Source organism: Protopterus annectens, chromosome 7.part0 (assembly GCF_019279795.1).
Source record: "Protopterus annectens isolate FY-2018-M chromosome 7.part0, PAN1.0, whole genome shotgun sequence".
NCBI lineage: Eukaryota > Metazoa > Chordata > Ceratodontiformes > Protopteridae > Protopterus > Protopterus annectens.
The window spans coordinates 1,625,375,108-1,625,398,008 of NC_056739.1; the positions used below are offsets into that span (position 1 = coordinate 1,625,375,108).

A 22,901-nucleotide genomic window follows, 5' to 3' on the forward strand; every position below is an offset into this window, starting at 1 on the left:
TAACACGGGAGAACTATGGCTGACCAAGTTCGCAGATGACTGCAAACTGGGTGCCATAATCGACTCGCCAGCTGACACAAGCATCCTCCAAAAAGGTCTCACAGAGATGGATAACTGGTGCCAGAGCCATGGCCTAAAGCTAAATGCCAAAAAGTGCATAGTCATCCCCTTTGGGAAAAACAAAGTGCCCACAAATTACCACATATGTTGTAATCCATTAAGTATGGAAGAAGTAATTAGGGATTTGGGGACCCAAGTAGATAGCAATCTCTCCTTTGACAATCACGTTGCCAAAGTGGTTAGAAAGACTTTCTATATAGCCCACCTTATCAAGAAAGAGCTCACATCTAGATCAAGAGAGGTCATTGTGCCCCTCTACTCATCACTCATCAGGCCCATAATTGAATACAATGCCCCATTCGGGATTTACCTTACCAGACACCTGCAGCAACTGGAAAAACTCCAAAAGTACCTCACCAAGAGGATCAAGGGACTCAAACAGATGCCCTACGCAGTTAGGCTAAAGAAACTCCAGCTCTACTCAGTTGCTTACCGACTACTCAGAGGCAATCTGTGCCTGACGTATAAAGCCATGTCCAACCCAGAATTAATGGACATGCTCCACCTCAGGAAATCCAAATCCCTTAAAGCTACACGCTCCAGGGACTTAAACCTCAGCACAGAAATAAAGAGGACATGCTGAAGGGACAGATTCATATACCAGAGGCTCCCCTCACTCTGGAACAAAATCCCAATCCATGTTAGGCAGAGCCCCTCAATGACCCTCTTCAAGAGAGATCTTGACGAGTGGATGGGAGATCATAGGTTTACCCCTGGGATCTCTCCTGTGCCCCTACTAGACAGAGGCACAGTAAACTAACCTTAAAAGGGCCATCTTCTGTGACCTACTATACAGAGGCACAGTCAACTAATCTAAAAGGGTGGCAAAAGCCAAATACACTCTGGCTAGGCTTATAAATGCCCTAGGGCAGATAGCCTAGTATCAACCTATGAACCTATTTGTTTTGGAGGCATATGGGCCTGAGCCTGCGGTTTGGTCATCGGTTGTCTAGGCATAGTGCAAGTTTTTGGCTTGAGGAATTCGGAACTTCTGGATGGAAACAATGGCGTTGGTTTAATATGAATGACTATAGGCCTGAATACACCCTCAGAAGCTGGTGCCTGCACAGGGGCTCCGGACCCATCCAAGGGAGAGACATCCGCAGGTTCCATAGTCAAAGAAGCATCTCGCAGCATACCGGACTCCAAATGGGTCTCTGTAGAGGCCTGCGAATCTGAAGTAGCGGGTATCAGGGGCTGTGAAAGTGCCTCACTGAGTACCGGTGGACTGGCGACTAGCTTAACAGAAGCGTTGTCTGTTTTTGACCTATGCAGTCTGCCTCTGTCTTTATCCTTACGTTTTTTTCGGAAGATCGGTAGTTGGATGGCTTAACAAAGCCATTTTGGAGTATGGAGATAGAGTACAAAAGTAATTGGCTGCAAAAATAGCCCGACGGCGAATAGTTCGGGCATTGAACAAGGCACAAAACAGACAGTGAGGGACGTCGTGATCTGGGCCTAAACAGGGGATGCAGCAAGAATGAAAATTGTTAACTTTTACTGACATCAGTTAGAGCAAGAAAAAGGATCCCCAATGGGATACTTATCTTTTTTAAAGACTTCGGTTCTGAAACTCGGAAACGAAAATTTCAGGAGTCGGCCGACAGGCACTTGCAAACTGCTTCTGCTTCAGGCACCGCATAGCAAGAAAGACTGATATAATGGCATCGGCTGCATGCTTTATACCCCTGACGACCTGATGTCACAGAAGAAGCGACAGCATCTGACGCAGAAATCCAAAGACTCTGGTATTCAGGCTGGCTGAGGGCTACCTGCAGGCAGATAACCCAAATGTGATGACTGCAACAGTGAAACACGAAGAACATATATCCTTTAGCAGAGCAGTTTTTCTCTGTAAATGTTGAAAATACTTGCATATAACTTGTACTCATGATTTTGTGCTTACAGATATTACAGTTTCAGTACTAATGTTCTTTTTGTGCTACAAAACATTTTTTTCATTATATATACTTTACATATTGTGTTTAAAATTGTAATGTTCACTACTCGTTATACCTTTACTGTTTTCTGATGCTTTATATTATGTTTACTCCCAGGATGAGTTTGAAAACAAGCCATATGGGCCAGCATTTTACCCTACTTCACAAATGGTAAACAAAGTAAAAGTATTGCTACATTCCTTTTCTCTTTCTCCTATGACTATTGAGATACTGACCATACCAAAGCTCCTAAACCCCAGTGGAGACAGGGTGTAAAACATATTACATTAAACTGATCAGGAGTGCCATTGAATGCCCTATTATAGGCCAGCAGCAAAGTACAGTTGTGTACACTTACCATAAATGTAGATGTTCGAGTGTATTTACTGTTGCAGTCATCACATTTGGGTTATCTGCTTGCAGTAGCCCTCAATTGGCCTGATTATCGAAGTCTTGGGTCCTGCGTCGGTTGCTGTCTCATCTTCCATGACGTCAGGTAGTCAGGGGTATAAAGCATGCAGCCGACGCCATTACATCAGTTTTTCTTGCCCCAGATGTCAGGTTCCCCCCTTAATGGGAAGCAATTAAATATATATATATATATATATATATATATATATATATATATATATATATATATATACACATATATACACACACACACACACAAGGTTATACCTCCAACACAAAAGCAAATACATCAAAAAGCTTAGTATAGTAAAGGAGAATAGAGATATAGCCAAGTAAGTCAGGGGGCTGGAGGGAGGGTAACTAGGACTGCAACAGTGAATACACTTGAACATCTACATTTATGGTAAGTGTACACAACTGTACTATGTTCTTCGTGTTTCACTGTTGCAGTCATCACATTTGGGTAGATTCCCAAAGCTAAGGATGGGAGGAGGAATTTAGATAACATTAGGACCAGCTATAAGGCCCTGCAAGACTGCAGTGGCAAAGCCAACTCTGGATTTAGAGAAAATTGGCAAAAGCTTGGTGAAAGTATGTAAAGAACTCCAGGTAACAACTTCTAGGATGTCTCTGGCAAGGAAACCTCTGAGAAAGACTGTAGAGATAGATGCAGCCCTGGTTGAATGTGGTCTAATCCCCTGTGGAATAGATTTTCCATGGTGCTTATAACAGAAATTAATGCAATGGCCTATCCATTTGTAAATGGTTTGCTTTGAAATAGCCTTCCCCTCTGCCCCTGCAGCAAATGCCACCAGCAGTTGTTCAGATTTCCTTTGAGGTTTAGTCCTGTTCAAGTAAAATCTAAGTTGTCTGTGCACATCTAAGGAATGCAGTATCCATTCCCCTTTGTTCTGTGGATTAGAAAAGAAGGCTGGCAAATGAATGGACTGATTAAGAGCCATACTGGACTTGGGCATGAAAGAGGGATTGGTCCCGAGGGACACCCTGTCCTGATGAAAAACTCCACTGCCATAAGGGCCTGTAATTCAGATACCCTTCTTGCTGAAGTGACTGCTAAAAGGAAAGCTGTTTTCCAAGAAAGGAATTTTAACTCTGCAGTTGTAGCTGGCTCAAAAGAGGGAAGAGTGAGTTTTTCCAATACAAAATTAAGGTCCCAGGCTGGAGTTGGGGCTCTCCTGGGTGGTCTTCAGGTTTTGGCCCCTCTGAGGAACTGCTTGAGCAGTGGGTGAGAAAAGAGGGGTGGTTCTGTGTTGTAATGAGCTGAAATGGCTGAGGCGTGAATTTTGGAGGAAAAGGAAAGGCCCTTCTGAAGCATCTCAGTTAAGTACTGAAGAATCTGAGGTAAACTGGGTGCTGTTGTGACCATCCCTTGAGTTTGGTTCCAGGCACATAATCCTTTACATTTTTCAGCATATGATTTTCTAGTACTAGGCCTCCTTGCCTCCAAAATGACATCCAACACTTGTTTACTGAGGATGGTAATGGAGAGATTAGGTAATTAGCCAGGCTGCCAGCTTTAGAGTTTGAAGCTGGGGATGCAGAATCTGGCTCTCCTGCTGAGACAGCAGGGTAGGGGTCTGAGGTAGGTGCCATGGGGCCAGCTGTGACACACTGCACAAGAGGGGGTACCCAGTGTTGGCGTGGCCAGTCTGGTGCAATCAGTATCATCCTTGGTTTGTCCTGTTTGATCTTTAGTAGCACTTTGGAGAGGAGAGGCAGAGAAGGAAAGGCATAAACTGATAGATTTTTCCAGATGAAGGACAGAGCATCCACTTTTCAAGCTTGTTTCTGGGGAGTCCTTGTGATATGTCCAATTGGTAGTTCTGGGGGGAGGCAAACAGGTATATATCCGGGATTCCCCATTTGTTGATCAACATGTTGAAACTCTTTGGTTCCAGTTTCCATTCATGTGGGTCCATGAGATTTCTGCTTAGTTCGTATGCCAGTGTATTTAGTTCTCCTGGCAGGAATTGAGCCTGTAGATGCACTTGGTAGCTCAAGGCTGTGTTCCACAGAGCCATGGCTAGTCTGCAGAGGGGGTAAGAATGGGTACCCCCCTGCTTGTTTATGCACCACATAACCGTGTTGTTGTCCATCTTTACCATTAATTGTCCTGGAAGAATGTTTTCCTTGAAGGCTGTCAGAGCATTCTATACAGCTAACATTTTTTTTTTATTGACATGCAGGTGCATTTGACTTGGGTTCCATTTGCCCTGAATGCACTTCCCTGTCAGGTGAGCCCCCCATGCATAGTCTGATGAGTCTGTTGTGAGGGTTTGGGCGGCAGGGGGAAGATTGAACGGTAGTCCCTTATTCTAGTGGCAGGCCTCTGCCCACCAAAGGAATTCTAGCCATAGGCAAGGTATGACAGGAATCATTGCCTCTCGATCCTGAAAATGTTGACACCATAGGCTTTTTAGATGCCATTGTAGTTTCCTCATATGCAGTCTTGCATATGGAATTAGTAGAATGCACGAGGCCATGAACCCCAAGGCTTGCAGTATTTGCCTTGCAGATAGCAGGGTTTATGTAGCCACTAGTTTGAAGTAAGTTGTCAAATGAATTTGTTTCTCTGGCGTGAGGAATGCCATCTGGAAAGTTGTATTCAAGCTTGCTCCCGGGAATATAATTTGTTGACAGGGTACCAGATGTAATTTCTTTTCGTTTATGGTGTACCCCAGACAAGTTAACAAATTTTGTACAAATGCCAGATGATTCAGAAGTATGTCCTGGCTTTCTGCCTGAATTAGACAATTGTCCAGGTATGGGTATATTTGAATATTTCTTTGCCTGCAAAATACGGCTGGAGCTAGGCACTTTGTGAATACCCTGGGCACAGTAGATAAGACAAAAGGCAGTGCAACTGATAGTGCATGCAGCCTGCTTTAAAGCGTAGGTATTTTCTGCAAGATTCCCTGACTGGGATGTACAGATAGGCTTCCTTTAAATCTAGTGTTGCCAACCAGGCATCTTTGCCTATCATGGAAGCAACTGGTGAAGAGTTAGCAACTTGAATTTTGGAATCACAAAAAAGGTGTTTAGGATAGAGAGGTCCAGGATAGGACGCCATGAGTTGTCCTTTCTGGGTACCAGGAAAAGTCTTGAGTAGAAACCTTGTCCATTTTCCTCTTGTGGTACAGTCCAAATAGCCTTTAATCTTAAGAGCGAGAGTACTTGCTTTTGAGCCTCTGCCCATGGATTTGGGGGTAGATCTGGCCAACCGTTTGGGGTTGGTAGCGTGTGGAAGTGAAATCTGTATCCTTGGGGAAACTATGTTTAAAACCCATTTGTCCTGGGTAATGAGTTCCCAGTTTTTTGCTTGCAGAGCAATCTTTCCACCTAAAGGAGCAGTCAGTTGAGAAGTGCTTGGAAGTTTTAAAGTTAAGTCACTGAGACAGCTTACCATAGGGGGGAATCTTACTACTCCCTGATTTGGAAGTGGGAGCCCCCCACTGCTTATTCCTGTGCGTACCCTGGGACTGAAGCCTGGGTGTTCTGCTGGTTCTGGGTTTGAATTGAGAAGGCCTGGAAGAGGCAGAAAAGGACCAGTTTTTTGAGGGCCAATGCCTACTAAATCTAGGAGGGTGCACTTGTAACAAATCTTTCACAGTTTGCATAGATTTAGCTTTTTCCTCCATCTTTTTAAGAACTTCTGCTTTGTCGCCAAACAGGCGGCCCTGATTTAAGGGAGCATCCAGCAATTTAGTTTTAACATGATCCGGCAAAGATTGCTCCTTAATCCAAGCATGCCTTCTAAGTACAGACCCGGTGACAGCAGCCCTGCAAGATGCCTCTAATGAAAAAACCCACATTGCAAAGTATGCTTTCCAACCTGTTCAGCAGAATGCATTAAATCCTGTAAATCCTTATTCTCAGCACAATCAAGAATCAACATAATTTTCTGTTTAAGCAATCCAATAATATGCTGTTGATACTTTAACATATGAAACTGGCAATTTAAGGCCCTGATGACCAAGGTTGCAGAGGTGTATACCTTCTTACCCCATCTATCCACAGCCCTGGAATCTCTATCAAAGGGGGTAGGATTTTTGGCAGTAGTAGCCTTAATGCCCTTGTCTCAGGGTCCGCAGTAGGATATTTAAAAAGGAATTTATGAGAATCAGGAACTTTGTAATATCTATCAGGTTTTCTGGGAGCAGGAGGTAGAGTGTCAGCGGCCAAGCTAGATTCCAAAAAGGCATAGTCAACAATGTCCAGCACAGGAGGGATAGCTAAAAGCCTGCGTTGGGGCAGGAGTAAGAAATCTCTAAGCCTCTTTTCAGAATCAGAGTAATCCTGACTTTCCTAGTGAAAATGTTCCTTAAGAGTATGCAAGGTTTCACCAAAAGAAAAATCTTCTGGTGGTGAAGCAGAGGGAATAGAGTCCTCTGCATCAGAATCCTCATAGGTAGATAAGGGTAAATCCTGGTCATCAGAGGAGACAGAAATTTCAGAATCCTGGTCAGAAGAATCATAAGCAAATTCAGTCCTAGGTCTCTTAGAGGGGGAAGGTTGGCTTCACCTGATTAAAGTAATAAGGTCTTCAGCCACTCTTATCATTTGTTTTTTAGGCATAGAGGCCTGATCATGCGGTCCTAGGCATGGTTCGAGTTTTAGGCCTAGAAGATGGCATCGGTTTAATATGCAAGTCAATAGGCCTGAATACACCCTCAGAAGCCGGTGCCTGCACAGTGGCTCCGGACCCATCCAAGGTAGATACATCCGCAGCTGAAGCATCTCGTGGCATACCTGACTCCAAATGGGTCTCAGTAGAGACCTGCGAATCTGAAGTAGCGGGTATCAGGGGCTGCAAAAGCACCTCACTGAGTACCGGCGAACTGGCGACTAACTTAGGAGAAGCTTCATCTGCAGCTTTGGACCTGGACGGCCTGTCTCTGTCTTTATCTGTGTTTTTTTTCGGAATGTCGGTAGTCGAGTGGCTTACCGAAGACATATCTGGATAATTGAACTGAGTACCAAAATATTTAGAAGCAAAAATGTACCGATGACGAACAGTTTGTGGTTTAAATAAAGCACAAAACCGACAGCGAGGTATGTCGTGTTCAGGACCTAGGCAAGGAATACAGTACGAATGAAAATCTTTATGAGGTATTTGCTTTCCACAAGAAATACAATTATTGACTTTTACTGACATCGGCTTAGAGCAAGAAAAAGTTTCCCCAATGGGGTACTTAGCTTTAGTTGAAGACGTCACGGAAGATGAGACAGCAACCGATGCAGGACCCAAGACTCTGATAATCAGGCCGACTGAGGGCTACTGCAAGCAGATAACACAAATGTGATGACTACAACAGTGAAACACGAAGAACATCTGCCCTGGAGTGTTTGCAGTGTACTCTAAAGGAAGCTGGGTAAGCAGAAAGATCAGGTCACTGCAAGCAGCATGCAACAAATTATATTTCTTGACTAATTCTAAATGAGGAGGCAAATCTAAGGAAAGTTCTAAGATGACTTGGATCATGCATTAGTCAGGCCAGCAGAATGGCAATACCACCACATCTGAGGTGACTACACATACTTATTTACTGTAGTTATGTCAAGAGATTGGCAGGTAATACATTTTTCAGCTGTAAACAATTACCATAAAAACAAATTGTACAAAAACATGCATAATATTACCTGGCCCCATGGCAAAGACAGACAAAGTCCTGACTGCATCCCATACAACTAGTGCTTGACTAGTGGTACAAGTACTGGAGGGAGCTGGATGGAGAAGGATGGTAGCAAATGGTGGATGTCAACTTTCCCACCCTGGAGATGGTGGGAGGGAGGTAGGGAGCAACTTGGCTCACTGCATTGGTAACACCTGCAGGAATGCAGGTGTACTACTGCAGCAAGAACAGCCAAGCATGCTCTCACTGCTAGCAGTGTGCCACTTGATCAGGAGGTTGTGCATGAACCTCCCAAGACTGCTATTGCAGAGTCTGCAGGCTGTCATGGGGATGGTAATAGGAAAGTCTATGGGATCTAATGGGTGGCCTGCTCCCTAAGACCTAACCCATGAATGGGCTGGAAAGCTCTCATCCCAACGGAGGAATGAATAATTCAACTTGGTGCAGGGAATGGAGCCAGTGGAGCACCAAAGGTCTAAGAAAAAATATACATAGATGAAGGGCACTAATACCTTACAGGATAAAAGTGACTAAAAGATTGTTGGTAACAGAAGAAAGAACACAAATGTAGCTACAAGATCAACACAAATATAACAACAAACAAGAAAATCAACAAGTAACCTTAAATCAGCATAAATCAACTACCACGTTCAATCATCTTAGTGAAATGTACCTGGTTAACTAAATGCATTAAGTACATAATTATACACTGACACGGAATTAATACTCAAAAATATGAAGGACTGGTTCTTTGTAAGTGCATGTTTATAAACTGGGCATTATCCACTGGAACAAGTCCAAATCTATAAAACCAAACAAACAAAACGACTGAAGGTATGAAAAGATACTACAGCTGTCACTTACTCAATAAACTACATAATGTAAAACAAAATATCACCCTTCAGCACATAAATCCCAAAACAAAAGCTATATATTAAATAAAATTATGGTAAAATAACTCATGCTGTGCTGATGTGTAAGCATTCAACCAAACAGTTGTATACCTATGGATTTGACCTTCCTAAAAATGAAAAAAGAACATCTAAACAGACATACCGTACATACTGTGCAAGTACAATCAGGTAGACTGCTCTTGGAAACTACGGTGTGGGAAAAAGATGGAACAGAAATGAAATTCTGTAATACAATGTCATTATTTTAAAACGGTACAACATGTATTTTAATAACATCTCTATATAATATCTTCATTTATAACATGTTCATGTTAGGGTAATGCAATCTAACCATGGTGGTTCTTCTCCAGTTCAAGTCCAAGCTGGAGTGCATTCTAGCACAGTATGCATGCATTCCCCATGTCTATTGGGATTTTTGTCTTGTGCTCCACTTTTCTACCACACCTCAAAGACACACTGTAGGTGAAATGGTTATTGAAAATGCCCTAGTAGAATGTGTGTGTGTGTGTGTGTGTGTGTGTGTGTGTGTGTTTATCCTGTCCGGGATTTATTCTTTGTCTTGCATCAACTGAGTAACAAAAGAGACTCCAGCACCCTTGTAACCTTGAAAAGGATAGAGCATACACTGGAAACAGAATGAACAAATGAATGTAAGTAGCATGACTGGCCAGAACTGCATAAGATCACAATTCTGAAAAACCAAAGGATGAAAATCAGTTCATTCAGCTGAAGTACCTGAGCAAAATTTTGTCTGCTTAGGTAAAACACAAAGAAACTCTAAGATCTAAAGCTTTTAAAATGTACCATTCCCGTTTGTTCACTTTATCAGAAATAGGACACGAGACCAAATTTTCCAAGTTCTAAAAAGTATTGATTTTTCTATATATGTTCTATTAGCATTTTAATCCAATAGTTGTGAGAACGGAACAAATAATTTAACTAGTGAAAGTCACAGCATGCACAACTCTGTAGTTTGAATCCAAGATCTCTTCCCTTTTGAACCTCACAAAATAAAACTACTTCTAATCAACATTCTTGTACAAACCAAAACCCACTCTTTTTAATAAGCCCACCATTTAGTAAAGCTGTACTGAATACAGTAAACTTAATAAAGGCTTGCATTTAAAATGACAAAACAGCTTAAAGATAAAATGACAGATTTAATATTCACTGAGAAGTCAGTACCAATAAGCTTGTGCAATGTTATACAGGAGACAAAAGAGGAACCTACCTAACCACTTCTTTTAACAAGTTAGATCTGCAGCACCCACACCATCCGGCATAACATCACTAAGTAACATGAAGACAGTGACAAAGCAGTCTATCTTCATCAAAAATACACGATATGCTTTGCAACACTTAAGATATACAAGCAGTTAATATACTATGTTACTTCCTTAGTAGCAGTTAAGCACACACTGCAGGAGAGCAAGCAACTACAAACAAATGTAATCATTTACTTTCATTGAGGAGAGTATAATTGTTACTCTCTGTTCATCCACTTAACATTCCGTCACTTAAAATGAAAACTAAATTATATATCCAGAAAATCTGTGATATTTTCATTACCAGGTCCCTTTTAACATATTTAGAATTTGTTTACTGGGATTAGAGCACTGATCCCATTAAACCCATTTCAGACTCAGTCAAGGAGAATCAATCAAAACAGAAGCAAAAAAAATCCATCTTAAAATGAAACGGATCACAGCTGTAATATTGAAGGACAGTGCAGTACAATATGAACATGAATACAGTTAACGTCAGGTGATGGAAATACATAGTAGGATATAGAATCATTAATAACACTTTTCCCTGACTTCTGGAAAGTATCCATAATCGTACCTCTGCTCAAGCAAAGTAATGCTTCTTTTACTCATTTCCTATTAACCAGTTTATCGTATTTCACCATTCTACATGACAAAGTTTTGGAAACTGTAGTATCTTGCCTCAGCTCAACTCATTTGATCTTAATAAATAGCCTGCGATGAAATGACTGACAAACCATGATACTTTGCAGAGATGGCCTGCATCTTTCTCCCTTGGGCTTCATAAATTCATAGGTTGGTACTAGGCTATCAGCCCTAGGGCCTATACAAGCCTAGCCATAACAATTCCCTGGCTATTTCTTCCCACACTATTTACTTCCCTGGACCCCTGTCTAGCAGGGTGACTGACGTGACCCCCGGGGTGAATTTCCTTTCTCCCATCCAATCATCAAGTTTCCTTTTGAAGAGGGCCAAAGAGGCACTCTGCTTCACGTGTATGGGCAGTCTATTCCAGAGTCTGGGGAGTCTCTGGGTCAGGAACCTATCCCTCCAGCATGTTGTGTTTATTGTGATGACAAGGTTTAGATCCCTGGAGCGTGTGGCTCTGAGGGATTGGGATTTCTTTAAGTGTAGCATATCCAACAGCTCTGGGTCTGACACGGCCTTGTATGTTAAGTAGAGATTGCCTCAGAGTAGACGATATGTGACAGAGTATAGCTGGAGATTTTTAATGCGGTCAGCATAGGGCATCTGCTTTAGGCCTCTGATTCTTTTAGTGAGGTATTTCTGAGGCCTTTCCAGTTGTTGCAGATGTCTTGAGAGGTACATACCAAATGGGGCATTGTAGTCTATAATGGGTCTAATGAGGGATGAGTACAGTGGGACAATGACCTCCTTTTTTCTGGATGAAAAGCCCTTAGTGATGAGGTGTGCCACATAGAAGGATTTCCTGACTGTTGTGGCGATGTGGTTATTGAAGGTGAGACCACTGTCCACCTGTGTCCCTATGTCTCTTATCACACTTCGGTGTTTAGTGTACTGCCACCTATGTGGTAATTCATGGGTACATGGTTTTTCCCAAAGGGGATAGCTATACATTTCTTGGCATTGAGCTTGAGCCCATGGCTCTGGCACCAAGCATCTGTTTCTGTAAGGCCCTTTTGTAGAGTATCCACATCATTTGGGGATTCAATAATGGCTCCCAGTTTGCAGTCATCTGCGAACTTTGTTAGCCAGAGTTCCTTAGTGTTGGCCTGTACTTCAGAGAAGAAGATGCCAAACAAGAGATGTCCCAGGACTGAACCCTGAGGTACTCTATTTGTCACTTGTCTGGAGCTGAATTTGGAGTCAGCTACTTTTACAGTGTGGGTTCTGTCAGTAAGCCAGTTGGCAACCCATTGAGTGATGTAGGGATTAATACCCAGCTTAGTAAGTTTATCTATGATTTCAGAGGGGGGGGGATGGTGTCAAAGGCCTTGGCGAGGTCCAGATAGGCTGTGTGGACTGCCTTACCCTCATCCACAGCTCTGGAGACTGATTCGAAGAAGTCAATCAGGTTTCAGGAGACAAGATCGGCCCTTCACGGGTAGGATCCAGTGTTTTAAAGGTTGCCAATGTCTTTCTTTGTAAGTTCCATGATAATACATTCCATGGCCTTGCAGATCAGGCTCGTCAGACTGATGGGGCGGTAGTTCCCGGGATCCAAGGTGGATCCCCCCTTGTGGAGTGGGATAACTGTAGCTATGCGCCACTCAGTGGGCACAAAGCCTGAGGTGAGGGTATGATTGAACATAACACTTAGGTGAGGTGCCAGTTCATTTTGTAGTTCATGTAGTACACAGCCCGGGATGTCATCTGGTCCCATGGATGCTGTATTCTTAGCTTTGGAGAGTGCGTTTTGTACCTGTGTGGCCGTTATTACCGGAATTTGGCAATCTTCCAGTATTGAGATGGGCCATTTAGGGGGTGAGAGGGGGTGAAGTTGGCACTGAATCGATCTGCTAGGATATTGGCAATATCCCTGGGATCAGTATATTTAATGCCATTCTGTTGTAGCTCAGAGCAGATCTGAGCATTGCCATTTAGATTCTTGACATAGTTATAGAATGCCTTGTGGTTGTCTTTGGAATCTTTGGCAATTTTATTTTCTTAACTAGCTTTGGAGGATTTTATGAGGGATCTCAACTTCTTACTGAGGCTGGTAAGGGAGTTTTTTGCATCCTGGGATTTTCCTCTTTTCTGCAACAGTTTCTTCCTTTAGTTGTAAAGTTTGTTTATGGCAGGGGACCACCAGATCGGCTTCTTTTTTTTTGGGGGAGAGTATCTTGGTTCTATTTGGGATGGCACGATTCATGCATGAGTGGATGTGCTCGTACAGTGCCTTAGTGTAGGACCTAGCAGTCGACTTTCAGTTCCCATCTGCATGGGTGTCATGAAGTTTGTAACTTCTGACTTGAGTAGCATGAAGTTGGCTTTGGAGAAGTTTTTTTATGGAGGTTTCCTTACTGGGGGGTGGGGGTGGGATGTGGATGTTAAGGGTGATTACCTTATCGTCTGACCTGACCAATGAGGGGGTGACCATAGGTGTGTAACATTGATTTCCCATGTTGGTAATGACCAGGTCTAGGATATTGGAGTCCCTGGTGGGACTATGGATTAGTTGATCCAGGGCATTGGAATTTATGAATTCCAAGAATCGTTGGGCAAAGTTGTTGGTACACGAGTAATTTTCCCAGTTAATGGCAGGGTAGTTGAAATCACCCAGTAGTAGGATGTTTGCTTGTATATTAATATTTTCCAGTATGTTTAGAAAGGTGTAGTGAGAATCTTGGGGCATGGTGTGGGGATCTGTAGCAAGCTACAATTTGGATTGCAGTCTTACCTAGTGTTAGTTGCACCTGGAGAATTTCAGATGCATTGTGTTGGGCAACTAACCTGGTGGTGTGAATATCCTTGGTGAATCCTGGTTTGGTGGCCGAAAAGTGTGGTAAGAGTTGTAGCCTGGTATTGCAGGGTGCTCTCTGGAGCCTTGAACCAGGTCTCCGTTACTGCACAGATATCGAAGTTCTCCATTTTTAGGAGTGCCTCGAGAGAGTGCATTTTGAGGTTTAGACTTCTAGCATTGAGTAGCATTACCTTCAAATTTTGCATGCTTGTACCGGTTACAGTGGTGGCTCCTGGCAATGGCTCTTGCTACACCAATAGTGCCTTTTGTAGGCAATGCCGTGAGGTCAACACTGCCAACATGAAAATTTCATCAAAACATAAATTAAAGATTATGTTGCTAAATGTTAGGAGTCTAAACATGAAACTGTACTCATTGCAAGCATTCTTAACCCTGGAAGATGCAGACATTTGTGTAGTCACAGAAACCTGGTGGAAAGCTGTGGAAAGCACCCTAGTCATACAAGGTTACTCATCCTATCATACATTCAGACCACAAACCATAGGCAGCAAAGCAAAAGGAGATGGAGTTGCAATATATACAAAAGGCATACACACCTTCAGGCTGGTTAAACAGTATGACGCACAGGAAACGCTCCAGGTGCACTTAATTGACAGGACCCCTATTCAAATCATAGCTAGCTATAGAACTCCAACTTTGACTCAAGATGCCCACTCCACCTATCTGGACCTCTTCGAATCTATCAAGATTCAACCCTTTACCCTGATTCTGGGCGACTTTAACTATTCAACCATTGACTGGAAAAAATACGTATGCCAAAACACAAATGCTCAGAGATTCCTTGATTTCGTCAACACCCGCACAAGAGTTGGTCGACACCAGCACAAGAGGAGAAAATATCTTGTACTTGGTATTAACCAACATGAGTACCCACTGCAGCATCCCTACGGTGTCATCATCCCTGGTAAAATCTGACCACAAAGTGGTCACTTTCAAAGGCAGCCCCCCCCCCCCCCCCCGCTAGGTTCAAACAAAAAAACTTCTCCAAATCTGATTACAACCTCCTGAGGGAAGCTATAAGCAGCTTCACAACCCCCTCCACCTTCATAGGAACTGGCATATGTCCAAACCTACACCAAAGTACTACATGATTATTTATAGAATTGCATGTAATCAGGAATACCCACAGGATGAAATCATCCTCCTCAAGAAGACTAAACCTGTCTGGTGGATATCTGCAATAAATAAACTCTATAATAAAAGGAAAAAAATTCCTGTCCAGGACCAAGGAGGAGCAGGTGCCTAATTGGACGCAATCTCTCCTTAGGCTGAACAAGCAAATAAGAGCACTAGCAAAATCCTCCAAAGCAAACCAAGTCCAAACTGGCCACATCTACTAAAGACAGTTATAAGACCTTCTTCACACATGTCCGCAATCTCAAGGGAAGCACCAAGATCTGCTCAAAACTGGTGGTCAGGGACACCACATACACAAATGCTGTAAATATAGCCAACTTTCTGGCAGACAGGTTCAGTGAAAACTTCACTCCTCCCCAGTACGTGCCCCCCTCCCTTCATCTCTAGGGAGCAAGTCATCACTGCCCTCTCAAAGGCAAAAAATACAGCCTCCATGGGACTTGATAACATCCCAGGCTGCATCCTAAATGAACTCAGCACCATTAAGCACCCTATTCATCCAATGATTGAGTACTGGCTTCATCCCAGCCAAGTGGACAGCCACTGTCATCCCTTTACACAAAGGTGGAGTGCCCATTGATCCAGGAAATTAAAAACCCATCAGCCTAACTGGCCTGATCTGCAAGGCCATGGAGCGGATTATCATGGACCTCATTAACAAGGATCCCACACAGTTTGGTTTTGTCAAGGGGAGATCATGCCAGTTAAATTTGGTCAACTTCTTTGAGACACCAAGGACATGGACGAGGGGAAGACAGTGCAAACCACCTACCTTGACCTGGTCAAAGCCTTCAATACTATTCCCAACTCAGGTACAATAGATAAACTCTCTCAACTACGCATCAATCCATGTGTTACCAGATGGGTAAGCAAACTGTCTCACTGACAGAGCCTACCTAGTCAAAATAGGGGAATCTACTTCAAGCAGTAAATACACCCCTGGGATTCCACCTGTGTCCTTGCTGGACAGTGGCATAGGGTGCTGACTTGTTGGAACATGGGCTAAATTCTTGGCTAGGCTTGTAATGGCCTCAGGGCCAATAGCCTAGTAACTTCCTATAATCATATGAACCCCCAGCAGAATGGTTTTAGACAGGGCTTCAGTACTGGAAATTTTATACTATGACTTACTAACCATATACTTGTTGGCATGGATTAAGGCAATCTTGCTGGCACAGTCTTACTAGACGTGTCTGAAACATTCCCCACTCTTACAAGAACTTGCACATTATTAAATATCGCCCATGTTCCTTCACTGCATGCACACTTACCTAACTCAATGCTCCTCCAAAGAGTAAGTAGTCAATCTAGGAGTTATTCCTGCAATTTCAGCAACACTTTTAACATAATGCTTCCTATAAATAATGCCAGCATCATTTTATGCTGATAATATGGTCATATGGGCCTCTGATTAACTTCCATTAAAGATAACCAACACATCTGAAAACAACCTTAAGGTACCCTGGGTCTGTGGCATACAGACCTAAAGCCCTGACTACACTCCAGAGGACTCATTCAAGAAACAGCATAGGAAACTGGAAGTATTGTACAGGGATAGGAAGGAGTGAGTGGCATTTGTCATGGCATCCATCCTTGATGGAGATGGATAGTTGTATTCACTTCTACAACCCAAAAGAAGTGTGGGAAACAGCTGGCAACATATAGGTTATGGTTATGCTTTGCTGTCAATCAAGTGAAAACAGGAGTGCTGGCCATATGTGCTAGTCACACATGCTCTCTTCCCAGACTGCAGTGACTGTGGTGTGAGAGGTTATGTTGGGAAAGGAAAGTAGATCAATGTGACTGGCAGACTAGCCCACTATCTAACACACGCCTTTCACCTCTAAGAGGTACAAATGAGCTAATAAGGCTCTTAACTCCTTTGCTGAAAAGGAATTAAGCAGCATATCTGACTTTCTTGACAAACAAAAGCAAATAAATAAAACACCTTAAGATCATCATCAACCACCTTTGCCATTGTCAGCTGTTGCTGCACCTCTCGATTTAGTTCCACTCTTCTACCTTCTTTGACAGTCATGACTGACTACTGCAAGTCTCCTCTCATGTAATTCATCCATCTTTTTACTAGATGCCCTCTTTTCTTCTTGCCTTCTCCCTGTTTCTCCCAAATCGTTTTTACCAAATGTCTTCTACTTTCTTACACACACAGCTAAACCACCATAATTTGCTCTCGTTGACCTTCTCTGCAATTGGGCCTACAGTGATTTCTTCTCTGATATGATGATTTCTTTACTGGTCCCACCTTGTGCATCATATCACTCATTTCAGGCATTTCATCTCCATCACTTCTAGCTTTCTCACTTACTCTTCCTTCACTGTCCAGGTTTCTATACTGTACTAATCTAATGTACCATTACCGGTCCCAAAACTTGGACCGAACCACAAAAGGAGGGGGAGTATCCATTTTCATCAAAGATACCCACACCTCCAGGTTAGTGGCAATGCACGAAGCATCAGAGACCATCCAGGTGCAACTAACCATAGGCAAAACTGCCTTACAGTTTGTAGCATGCTACAGACCACCCTCTCAAACTCAGGAACCCCACACAGCCTTCCTGAAGACACTGGAGAGTATGAATGTCTCTCCAAATACCATCATTTTGGGAGACTTCAACTACCCAAACATAGACTGGGAACATTACTCAAGCCCCAACACCCTAGCCCAAAGGTTCCTAGAATTCATAAACTCAAATGCAATGGAACAACTAGTCACCATTCCCACAAGAGGAGACAATATACTAGACCTGATCATCACAAACATGGGGACAAAATGCTCCACACTGGAAGTATATCCCTCTTTGGTAAGATCAGACCATAAATTAATCTCACTGGAAATCCACATCCCGCCCCACCCCTGCACAAAGACCACAGTGAAGAACTTCTCAAAAGCCAACTTCACACTTCTTAAGACTGAAGTGGTATCCTTCAAGGCCCCTGGGCCAGTGGAAACCACAACCCACACTGCTGAATCCCTTGCAAATGCCTTCTATGGGCACCTTCAAGAATGCATGGATCATGCAATCCCAAATAAAACCAAGACCCATTCCCCAAAGGCAGGCGCCCAGTCTGGTGGACCCCAGCCATAAACAAACTTTACAATAGGAGGAGGAAGCTACTACATGACAGAGCAAAATCCCTAAAAGGGAAGGCATCTCTGATCAGTACTAGCAAAAAACTACGATCACTCATAAAATCATCCAAGGCCAACTTTGAGAGAAAAATCGCAAAAGACACAAAAGACAATCACAAGGCCTTCTTTAGCTATGTTAGAAACCTGGGTGGAAACTCCCAGATATGCTCAGAGTTAGTCCAAAATGACACAAAATACACTGAACCCACTGACATTGCCAACATTCTGGCAGACAGGTTCAGTGCAAATTTCTCCTCCCCCCCCAAAAGGAGAAATAACTATCCCAGCAGAGTGTAGTCTCCCTAACATCTCAGATGCCCAGGTGAGAGCCGCCCACTCTAAAGCTAAAAACACAGCATCAATGGGACCGGATGGTGTCCCGGGCTGTGTGCTACATGAACTCCAAGAGGAACTAAACCCACACATAAGGCTGCTGTTTAATCTTAGCCTTACTACAGGATACGTACCCAAAGAGTGGCGTACAGCAACAGTGGTCCCACTTCACAAAGGCAGTGCTTCTACGGACCCTGGAAATTACCGCCCCATAAGCTTGACGAGCCTGGTCTACAAAGCTATGGAGAGGATCATTATGGAACTCATAAACAAAGACATTGGGGACCTACAGACATTGGATCCTACCCAATTTGGCTTTGTCAAGGGCAGATCCTGCCTTTTGAACTTGGTCGACTTTTTTGAAACAGTCACTAAGGCCATTGATGAGGGTAAGGCAGTTCACACAGCCTACCTTGACCTTGCAAAAGCCTTTGACACAATACCCCACTCGGGCATCATAGACAAACTCACCAGCTTAAATGTAAACCCATATGTCACAAGATGGGTTGCAAACTGGCTCAAGGACAGAACCCACAGGGTCAGAGTTGCTGGAGCTATGTCAGACTCTAAGCCAGTCACAAGCGGTGTCCCACATGGCTCAGTCCTGGGACCCCTCTTGTTCGGCATTTATTTTTCCGAGGTACAGGCAAACATAGGAGGATTGTGGCTGACAAAGTTCGCAGAAGATTGCAAACTGGGCGCCATAATTGATACTCCAGCGGACACAAACATCCTTCAGAGAGGCCTCATAGAAATGGATAATTGGTGCCAGAGCCATGGCCTTAAGCTGAACGCCAAAAAATGTATAGTCATACCCTTTGGGAAAAACAAGGTACCGACAAATTACCACATAGGTGGTAATCCATTAAGTACGGAAGAGGTAATCAGGGACCTAGGGACCCAGGTTGACAGTAACCTCTCATTTGACACTCACATTGCCAAAGTGGTTAGGAAGACCTTCTATATTGCCCACCTTATCATGAAGGGTTTCACATCTAGATCAAGAGAGGTCATTGTGCCCCTGTACTCTTCTCTTATCAGGCCAGTGATTGAGTACAATGCCCCATTTGGGATGCATCTCACCCGACACCTGCAACAGTTGGAAAGACCCCAAAAGTTCCTCACCAAGAAGATAAAGGGTCTTAAACATATGTCATATGCTGCCCGACTGAAAAAACTCCAGCTCTATTCAGTCGCATACTGCCTACTCAGAGGTGATCAGTGCCTGACGTACAAGGCCATGTCCAATCCGGAATTAATGGACATGCTTCACCTCAGAAAATCCAAATCCATCAGAGCCACGAGAACAAGAGACTTAAACCTCAACACAGAAATAAATAGGACGTGCTGGACGGACAGATTCATAACCCAGAGGCTCCCTACATTCTGGAACAGAATCCCAGTCCATGTTAGGCAGAGCCCCTCACTGACTCTATTCAAGAGAAATCTTGACGAGTGGATGGGAGATCGTAGGTTTACCCCGGGGGTCATCTCTGTGTCACTACTAGACAGAGGCACAGTAAACTAAACCCTAAAAGGGCGTAGTATTCTCATCCTAAGGGGTGGTGAAAGCCACACACACTCTGGCTAGGCTTATAAATGCCCTAGGGCAGATAGCCTAGTACGAACCTATGAACCTACTAGTTGTACCACTATTTTGTACACCTTACATTTTCATCTCCTTTGGCATTCATCTGTCATACATTACTGTCTTACTCTGTCACTTGATTGAAGCCTCTCTGATTCTAGGTTTGACCTCATTCAGACTTTCCCTTTCAACTGCCCCTCCCAGATACTTGAAGCAGTTAACCTGTTCCACTACTTTATCTTATTCTGATTTCACCCATTTGCTGCCAAGTCAAATGTCTTATCTGTACTTCAGTTTTGCAGTCCATTCTCCTTTCACTTGCTGGAGTTTCTGTTCAGAGTTTGCTTGTAATTCCACATCATCTGCATACAGCAGCTTAATTGCTCTGTCCCTTCTGAGCTGTTTGCTAATGGAGACCACCAGCAGTGTGAACAGTACTGGGCTCCGAGCTAGACACTGATGCACATCCACTCCGACTGGGAAAGCCTCTGTGAGTCCAAACACTGTTTGTAAGTGTATCATCAGATTCTTGTGCATCCATCCATCCACAACCTCTTTTCCCATCTTTGTACAGAAGTGGTTGTGGTGTCACTTCAACAGTGATCATCTAGATCCAATGTTTAAACCTCTGGGTGGCTAGCCCTGACATGGTAATTCTTTTAACACACACACAACACACACAATACACACACACACACGGACAGCCAATGTAGAGTGTCTAATATACTTACTGTATGTCTTTGGAATGTGGGAGGAAATCAGAGTACCCGGAGAAAACAAGGAGGACATGCAGGTCCCTTGTGCATAGCCTACACTAATTTTGCAATGTTTCTGTGGTTTTAAACCATTGCAAGACTTCACAAATCAGCTTCCATAAGACCTGGCCAAATGCTTTCTCAAAGTCTAGGAATGCCCAATTGTGTTGCATCCTGATCAGAATCTGAACTGCTCATCTCCCATCTTACTTTCTATTTCTCTGAATATTCTTTTATCAGTCACTACCTCCACCACTTTCATGCAGTATGACAGGAGTTTGATACCTCTATTCTGCCCACAGCTGTGAATGCCCTCTTTGTTATTGTATACTGGCAAAATAATGCTTGTTTTCCAGTCACCCATGATGTTCATTTATTTCCATACTGCTAATGGGTACCCTCACTCCCATATTTTTTTGTTTTTGACATGTTTAAACTTTAACTTTACACATAGGCAAACATGCATTTATATAAAAAACATGTTAAAATGTTCACAGTTAACAAATATTATGCATCACATATAGTCTTTTATACAATTATCACTCCAACATTACATAAATTTATCAGTTCCTGCATTCCCTTAACCCTCATACCTCCACCAAAATATTACATGTATTGTTCCCAGAATTTTTATTTTTTTTTCTATGTAATTTGTTCCTACCTTTCCTGCTTCCATTTCTTTTATCTTTGTTACAATATTCACTAATTCAATTACAGTTGGTTTAGACTTTGATTTCTATTTTCTAACAATTGCTTTTTGGCAACAACCAAAATTGAACTTAACAAGGCCCTACTATGTATAGGCAAGTCAAATCCTGTATCCCGGCTCAAAAAATAATTTCCTTAGTTAAACACATTTGCTCACCCAATATTTCTGGCAGAGTACTCCGTAGAGAACTTTTTTAAAGTCCACCAACTTGTTAAATTTCCATAACATATGCTCTCAGTTACCTCTTTCTTCTCTATCACACATCCAACATTTGCCATCTACCTGAGGAAAATTCTTTGGAGTCTGCTTAGGGTATGAAAATACCTATGCAAACACTTCCAAGCAAAAGTCCTAAATCTTATAGACTTTGTTGTACATTTGGAAGTTGTAAAAATGTCCTCCCATTGTTTCCTTGTGAGTTGCTTATCCAGTCTCATTTCTGAATCTTTTCTAACCACACCTGATTGATTCCTATAGTTATAGTGCAATATTTTATATAACCTACTAATTATTCTTTTTTTACCAGCAACTTCTGTTCTAGATTCAACTAAATCTCTACCAGAGCAGGTCCTTCACTTAGGATTCCCCTGTCCCCTTCTCTTTGCTTGTACTCGGATATCAATCCCTGACAGGGAAGGCAGTCTCTAGCCTGCAGTCTATATGCCTTCTTGGCCTCTTCCCATTATATTACCTCTTCCTCTCTAGTTAAGTGCTCCTAATAACGTGGTTCCATTGCCAGTTTGCTCCAGTAAATTGCAGCTCTCTCTTGCCTATTCTCTGCACTCCTAATTGCAGCCATCCCTATTGGCAGAACCTCTTTTCTCCATTCTCATGTTGGCTAAGGTCTTAGAATACTTTGTGCTACTTTATGAATATAATATTCTTTATGGCTGTTATTCTCCTTAAGGATTTGCATCCAACCGACTGACAACCAATGCAGGAAGGAAATCCTTTACTCTGGTATTCGGGTTAGCCGAGCTACTCAGCAGGGATAACCCACACGTGATGACTGTAACAGTGAAACACGAAGAACATCAGGACGTCTACATGCACAGATGTGATGCGACTGGACAAGCAAGGTATGGGACCATTCTTAAAGAAGAACGCCCTTAAAAACAGTTTTTTGTAAAGTAAATGTGACAGTCCCAAAACTGCCACTGGTCAGATGGTTGTTGATGTACAAACCATGTTTTTCCACGTGTTTGACATACAGACACTTTACCTGGTGAAAAGATTCACAATGCTCATCGCAGGAGAAATAAAAAAAAGACAATCTAAATCAAGTTGGAGAAATAGACGCTTCTTGGGTTTACTGTTATGCTGTTCAAAAGACTGCTTTTAAAGGATTAGCTCACATGAATCATGGTGATAGTTTTATTTCCTAAGCAAAAACATTACCTGCTTACATGGCAGTAAAATCTATTTGGGAGTTGTGCAAATTATCGGGCTTCGCCCTCG

General features: G+C 42.9%; 1 protein-coding gene across 4 annotated transcripts in view; it reads right to left on the reverse strand.

Moving 5' to 3' along the window:
- The window catches only part of PRKCD (protein kinase C delta), a 2,080,121-nt gene that overhangs the window by 1,160,677 nt on the left and 896,543 nt on the right, over positions 1-22,901 (reverse strand). The window lies entirely within an intron of this gene.